Source organism: Corvus hawaiiensis, chromosome 2 (genome assembly GCF_020740725.1).
Source record: "Corvus hawaiiensis isolate bCorHaw1 chromosome 2, bCorHaw1.pri.cur, whole genome shotgun sequence".
In the NCBI taxonomy this organism is placed as follows: Eukaryota; Metazoa; Chordata; class Aves; order Passeriformes; family Corvidae; genus Corvus; species Corvus hawaiiensis.
This window is the reverse complement of record NC_063214.1, coordinates 102,464,017-102,472,296: the sequence shown is the minus strand read 5'-3', so window position 1 is coordinate 102,472,296 and position 8,280 is coordinate 102,464,017.

The window sequence follows — 8,280 nt, the reverse complement described above, 5'->3', positions numbered from 1 at the left end:
GCATATAATGAATTCTCCTTTATGTCTCTAAGCAGATGGGTTCCTATTATCAGGTTTTCAGAACAAACGGATTGCGTAAAGGTGTTGTGTCACAACTAATTCCAGGAGTCAAGGAGGTAAATAACCTCATTTATTAATGATCAAGAAAAGTAAGAGAAATTCATTATCTCATACTTATTTTCTGTACTTGATTTTTACCCTGCTAGAATGAAGGTGAGATTACATTGGTCTCAGAGCTGGTAGGGAAAGGACATGCAATTCAAAATTAGTTTATGCTTGTCAGTCTTCCTTGGAGCTCACAGAAGCAGCAGTTCAAGAACAGAAAAAATTCAAATTTTCAAGTCATCATTGACTTAGTTACCTAAATTCTGACTACAAAACATATGTTAACAATATTTATGTCTGCTATGGTCCAAAGTTATGCCTGGTAGAATTTAACTAATCTCAGTAGATTTGTAGTAGTGATGTGTATAACTCAGTGGCTTTTCTCCTGGGAATACTCCAGCAGTTTTATGAGTATTAGTTGGTGTGTTGATTTGTGCTAGTTGATCAGTGGTTACACTGATAACTTAGATATTTACTGACTGATTTGGGTAGTACTGTGCAGAGCTGACAGGTAGGAGAAAGGTAAGAGGCTTTGACAGCCCTCTCTTCCAAACAAGAACCTTGGCTCCCTAGAAATGGTACAGCTTCAGACAAGGCAATTTAAAGATCAATCTATTTGAACTGAGGCAATCTGCTAATGCATGTACATTTAAATTAGCTAATGACACAGGCAACATTACAATCGATTTGAGTGTGTCTACATTAGGCTTAGCCTTGGTTCAAGATAGATCTGAGTTAAAATAAGATCAATTGTATTTAAAATCCTGTAGCTTTCCAGTGTGGACAAAGCCTGCCCCCACCCTGAACTGGGCAGCACCCTAACAATTTCTAGGAAGACTCTTTATTTTAAATTTTTCTCCTCACTAAGTTTATTTGGTCTATTAAAGTACAGTGTTGTGGTCAGTTGTGTGATCCAAGAGATCCTTTAAAAACAGAAGTCTAAAAGTAAGGTTCAAAAATCTTCATCCAGACTTTCAACTTGGTCTGACTTTCAAATACCTCTCTCTGTGTGACCTCAGTAGGACTGGGGGTGCTCAGCACTTGTAAAAGACCCAAATAACTCTCAAAACAGACCATTTATTTAGGGGTTTAGCTTTGCATTTAAGATGCTATTCTGTGCTCTTAGATGTTTTGGAGGCAGGATGTATGCCATTTTCTGTTTGTTGCAATTCTATTCCTTTACAAATGACCACTCTTGCATTTTACAATAATAATTTAACAAGTCTTTAAAAACGAGTTCTAAATATATTCTCCAAATTTTATTTCTTTTGACATTTGATACACATGGAAGCCAAACAATACACAGTTTAGCAAGCTGTATATTTTTGTACAGTCATTCTCAGCTGCAGTCATCACTTGGCTGACAACCATCTGTGTAAACCTGCTTTTTCCTTCCCATTTTGCTCAGCTGAAATGAAAATAAATTGACAGAAACAACTTCTGCAGGAAAAGTGCAAAAAAGTTAATAGAGTGGTGGGCATCTCTCATCATTTCTAAGCACATTTTTTTCTATGTTAAGGTTTATTTGTATTCAAAATTAAAATGCTATTTATTTCAAATGGAAGAAGGAAAAGTTTGAAAGAAGGAAACCACAGCTTGTTTGCCTACAAAGCAAAAAGCTATTGCTGGCGCAAGTGGTCCAGCAGAACACAACATCTTGACTGTTGAGCAGCACAAGGTGAGGGCTGTGGAGCTGCCACAGGTGATGTCCCAGGGCTGGCAATAGGAAAGGGCTTGGAGAACCAGACCAGCTTAAGAAATGCTTAATTTCCTTTCTGCATAGACCAAGCTCTTCTCTGTGTTCCACAAGCTTCTCTTTGCCTACTTTCATCTTGTGCTTAAGGTTCCCTTATAAGGTTATTTATCTGTGAAATCAGGGAGTGGAGAAAAGGGACACAAGAGAGAAGGTAAAAATGTTGCCTTGAGGCTGGAAATCAAGCTAGACTTATTGGAATGTGGATTTGGTTTCAGATGTGTTTTGTGAAGACAACTGAAAAACATTTTTGTGACTTGGACAGTCATGTTATCCAACAGCCCTTATGATTAGATTCTGACTACCTGTGTCTATTACATATATTTCATCACTATAATCTGTACCTGTAAATTTCTTCAGTTTGAACCAGATAGGGATACCATGGAAATAATATTGTGTAGCAGTGTTAACAGAGACTGTATCAGAAGGTGTTTGCATAAAAAAAAAAACAGAACTAAGGTTGCACAGGATTCTGACTTTTGCTTGCCCAACTTCTGTAAGAATTGTAAAATTAGTACACCTTTTTTTCTATCAATAAGCATACACACTAATATGAAGGATGAATTTCTGATCCTATTTAATTCAGTGGGAATTCAGTTTCAGAGAATCAGAATTTGACATATTCCCATGCTTCTCTTCCTTTTCCATCCATACTGCAAGACTACACCCCTGCATCATCTGAATCTCAGAGCCATGTCAAATCCCTATGAAAGCTCTCAGCATTTAGTCACTGACTCATAGTTCACAGCAATGTTTTTTCTCTTTCTATCGTAAAGAAAGATTGCCAATAAACATTACCTTAGTCTAAATAAGACATGTTCAACACCAATTCAGAAATATGTTTAGGATCTATTATAGTCATATAACCAGAATTAAGATTAGAAATGTATATGTTACAAATCCACATGGTTATGGCAGTTTTCTAAGATGTGCTAAAAATTGTTCTTTCAGCCTTAGAAAGTTTCATGCTATTGAGGATATGAAAACTGTGGTCCAAGGATGCTCTACTGCAGACTGACTTGTCCATCTCAGAGTCTTTTAACGAGTTTTGTTTAAAATTTAGTCTTGGTGCTAAGAGCAACCCTGAGAAGTTTCAGCAGAGTTTGAATCATGAATGGTGAAAGAAATTTGTGCACTAGAGTGCAGATTTCTCTAATGCAGCTACCATTAAGCTAATAAAACATGGCATGCCTAATCCAGCTGTAATTCATGGAGGTCAAATGGCAGATGCGTGGGAGCTCGTGGCCAACTCCAACATTTCGTCAAAAGATAGAATAACCATCCAAGTCTGTGGCAGGTTTTATGGGGCAAGGCTCAGGGCCAGTATAAACATAATTAAAAAGTGAAAGGAGAAAAATATAGAATGAAGTCACTAAGCAGAAGCTCTCAATGTCTCTTCAAAAATCTATAAAATAATATTTTAATGTTATACCTTTAAGAGTTTAATGCACTGAGTCAAAATATGACTTTTGTCGGCATTCCCCTACATATTTTTACATATTTTTGTCCTCTTTGTATTCACAATATTCATGCCATTTCTAAAAAACCCCAAAGTCTGTGAGGCAATCATGATAAAGATCTCTTTACAAATAACGAATGACTGAGGAGAGGAGACCTACATGGAAGCATAGGTGCCACCAGCACTGCCTCACCCTAAAATTCACCGGGTCAAATAACAGGAGATATTCCATATAATGTGACTTTAGTAGGAACTATAGTCAGTCTGCAGCTGTCATTGATATTCTTACTGCATTTTATGGCTGGACATGGATTTAATACAGAAGAAGAAATGGGGCAGTTCACTTGCCATTAGTGTTATGGGCAAAAGACTTGAGTACACGGTGAAGGACTCTCTGCTGAGCCCTGCTTCACCCCATGAATTTCAGCATAGGTTAAGGGCCTCAGTTCCAGTCTGGCTCCTCAGCACTGGTCAGTATATTAAGCAAATGAAATAATAAAGAAGATTGATAGAAACAAGCCTCTTTGCTGAAGAGTAGTAGAATGGAGCCAGCACTATCCTCACTTTTGGCTATGGAGTGGGATTGTGAAGAGATGATGCTGTTTAGGAAGGAGTCCAACACACATAAACAATTTGTCACAAGCAAGAGACACTTTGACTGAAAGACTTGGTTGTGCTTTCACCCAGGAGGTCTAAGCCAAAGGTCTTCAGCAATCAAATATAGAACTAGTGTTTAGTCTGTTAGCACAATTGCAAGAGTCAACTGACTAATGAATGTCAATACGCAATTATGTGGGATGCCAACAGTCTGCAGCTCAGCTTGTGCTATTCACCTTTATACTGTACTTATATAATAAATGAATGCAGAAAATCAGCTACCTATGAATATTAAATAAATCCTTTATACTAGTGGCAAATTTAAGAATACCAAGGAAATTTTGTGTTGGATTTTGTTTCATCACCTGAAGTGTTTTCTTATAGACCAGTATTACTCAGCACAGTAAATATGTATATGTAACTTTAATACACTTCAAACTCTATTACCTGCGTTATATTCTTGCTCTAAAAATAGCCCTACTACTTCATGGCAAGCCTCTAAGAACCTGCATATCATGATTGCTGTGAGGGAAATCCCTGCTGTGGTATTTTGTGTTCAGCACATCTGGTTCATGTTTTTCTGGCATTGTGAAAAGATAACATCATAAGGGGGCTGAAAATGCACGTGGTGGTGAAAATGCATTAAGATGATATTTACATAATTATTTCAAGAGTATTCTCGGAAGCAGAGCTGCAGGAAGGAATGCAGGTCAAATGTTTAAAATATTGGAAGGGTAAAAAGGTCAGAACGGTTCTGTGCAGGTGGACTGTAATTCAGCAAAACATTTAAAACATATGCTGGGGAGGAAGCCCCTTGCTGCTGAAAGCTTCAAAGAGCAGCTCCAAAGCACATCACTTCACCTCACTCCCATATAGCTTTTTGCCATAAAATAATTATGGAAATACCTCAGGGGAAAAATCTTTCATGTATTTTTTCTGCTTTTCCTTTCTCCTGGATTTTCTCATAAAATGATATTATGATGTACCAACATAAATGATTTAGGAGGAAGTGGGAGCTTTTTTTCTGAAAATACATCTCTAAAATCCAAAGTTTATCCATCAAAACCTGCTTATTTTCTTAGTTAATGTGGTTTCTTAAATGTTTGTTGCTCACTAATTCTTTAATTAAGTAGCTATGCTTTCTGCCTAAAGTATTGGGAGAGCTGTGTAGGGGACCTTCTCAGTCATAAATATTTATTTTAAAATGCCTTTGAAAAAAACCCTGTTAATGTTGTGTCTGAATTTCATAGAATAAATATGATGCCAAGGCAGATGTAAATCCTCCAGTTATATCAAACAAAATGATGCAATGGCCAGTATAAATGGCTCTTAATAAACAATGGGGATAAACACAACAAATTATAATGGCAATCAAATTAGCATTAACTAGTTTGGTATATTCTTGAGCATATGACTTGTTAACATCAGTGTAATATACTGACTTCCAAAAATCATTTGATATGACATCAAACACATTTAAATGAAGACATTAGGGTAGAACAGAATCATTAGTCACAGTAGCTACTTAAAAAAATGCGCAGTTGTTCAGCCTTGAAGATTGGACGGAATGGACTCTTGACCTATGTCATGAATTCAAACAAAATCTTGGGTAAGAGATTTCTGTTCCTTTGCTGTTCAGGGAAAACGAGCAGTTAAGCTGATCTGTAGTTGTATGGGAAATGACAGTTTAATAATAGTTCACCCAACAGTGTATAATAAAAAGATACAGATGTTGGAAATGGAAGGTGGACAAATTCAGAGTGAAAATAAGGCATGCAAGACCCACTTAGGCAGCTGAGTGTTGGTCATGCAGTACTGCTGCAGATGTGGCCAGGAGTGGTCATGCTTTCCAAGGTGGAGTGTTGTGCCAGCCCACACAAGCCAAGCCAAGGTTTTTCCAAGTGTAATTAAATGTTCTCCCAGAGCAGGTCCAAAGTCTTCCCAGCAGCCGAATGATAAGGATGTGCAGTGAATCTGCCTTTCATTTCAAGAGTATCATTGGAGATAGTCCTATGAAGAAGGTAGGTTCAGCTGGTGGTTGTTGCCTTATAAGTGATTTATCCATATTGCAAATGTGCTTTTATGAAGATGAAAGCTGTGTATACAAATAATCTAAATTTGGAACATAACAAGCACCCAAGAAGGAAAATGGGGTTGATTTGTTTATGTAGACAGTGGGATCTAAATCTCTAAATCTAATCTAAATCTCTAACTTCAGCTTCTAAGCTTCATTTTAGACCTGTTAGGTTCATCAAGATTGATGTTGTTTAAAAATGCACTAAGTCAGTAAGTTGGAAGAATTTTTACATTTCTGTGTATTTTGCAATCAGGGAAAATAGCAAGAGCCAATATTAATAGATTTTTTAATGTATTTAAACATTAATATTAAAACATTTTTTTCTCTCTGCATAATGGTTGCTGCAGTTGTTACCTGACTGTTCAAATAATTTCAGGGATATCTGTCAGGTACTCTTCCACTAATACATTTAGCCTCCTCCTTTTTTTTTTGGTTATGGAAATGAAAGTACGTGATCCAACAATAGTTATATAACAAGATTAGTTTTTATTTGATTATTTATTGCTCTCTAGTAACAGTAACTTTTTTCAGTATGCTGGATTTTGCACTCTGATTTCTCTGTGTTTCCACTTAGAGGCTGTTCCTGCTTGCAGTGATGACTCACCAAATGCACACAGTGGTGTTATTTGCTGAAACAAGAATCCAGAGCATTTCTCTAGGTTTTTCAGAATTATTCTTTAGTTGAACCTTATTAATGGCTTTTAAATTACAGTACAGGTACCACATAATTTCAAACACGTCATGCACGTGTACCCTTATGTACCTTAGGTAATATAAATAGCTTAGCTTCGGAATACTTCATTTGCTACTGGTTTAGTGGGGTTTTTGTGCTTTTTTTTTAAGGTTACATAGATTAAAATTTCCATCATAATTAATCTAGGAAGATAATTAGGGACATTGCCTGACATTCTTATTGCACTTTCTTCTGCACCAAAATCTGCTTGCAAAATTTTTATGCAACTGTTGTGATTTTGCACCTGATTCAGCTCTCCCTTTTCAACCATCACTTCTCCAGCAATGCACACAACCGTGGCAGCAAATACTGCATGGGTCATTTGGAGTTTGTTATCTGCTGCTGCTTGACTGAGAGATTTTTCAGGTAATTTAACCGAATGATAAAAGGGGGATAGTGAGGGAGCTCTGGGAAGAAAACACTTCCTGTCAGTGTCTGGCAAACATGCAGGGGACACTCTGCAAGGCAACTATGTAGGTGTAAGTATAATGTAATGCCTAAAAGGCAGAATAAAGGGGTCTTCCTTGCCGTTTATGTGGTGCACATGCACCTAATGAGGAGAGACTGAGGATGATGGCTTAAACAACCCGAGGGTGGAAAAGGACAGGACTGGCTGCAGGGAGCTTTGGGCAGGCTTTGGGCTGCCATACTGACCCCTTGCATCGTGCAGCCAGCTCTCCAACCAGCTCCTCCTGACAACAGAGACAACAAAGTCTATGTGCTTCGTAGGACAGTGTTATAAGGCCTTAAATAATAGGAAGAGTTCTAAACTGTTTTAAAGTGTAATTCTAAATTCGTGATAATGAGACTGGTCCTTAGTCTCCCAAACCCAGGAACTTCCACACAATTATTTTTGCTAGGTGCACTTCTTCAGTGTTCATGATACATTGCCCAACCTAGAGGTGCATCAAAAGCAAAGAATCTGATTCAACAGAAATGCTGAATATTGAACAGCATACCTCAAAGATCTAGACTGAACATCAAGTCAATACCTTTTAGTTTAATATACCATGCAAATCCACCACTTCACCTCTTTTGCTCCTTGAGGAAAAAAGTATTCTTTAAGGCACCTTTATTCTGTAAGGAACTTCTGAATCTTGGATTTTTCTGAACAAGAAAATCATCACAGAAGTGTTAAGAGAGTTCACAGAATTACCAATAAACCCTTTTCAGGCAATTTAAGCACAAGAATATAGCCTCAGTAACTATGACCTGTCAGATTTACAAGTGATTGAAAATCATAATAAGAAGACTTTTACAAAAATAAGCATAGGAATTATTACCAATCACAATCGTTAACTTCCAGTATAGGATCTGAGTTGTTTCTAAGTGTGTTTGGTATGTATTTTATTGTGCAAATGCAACTTGAAGTCACTGGGGCCTTTTGTATCCTTGAGTGACCTTGGCTGACTGGGAGTATTCAGTGAGTTGATCATGGAGCACGGCTCCAGTCACATCCATGGCCATGGCATCTTCAGCAGTTGCTGAGAAGTGCCCTTCAGCTGAGGAGGGAGCCACACGGCAGGTAAAATGTTCTGCTTAGGGAAAAAAGGGAT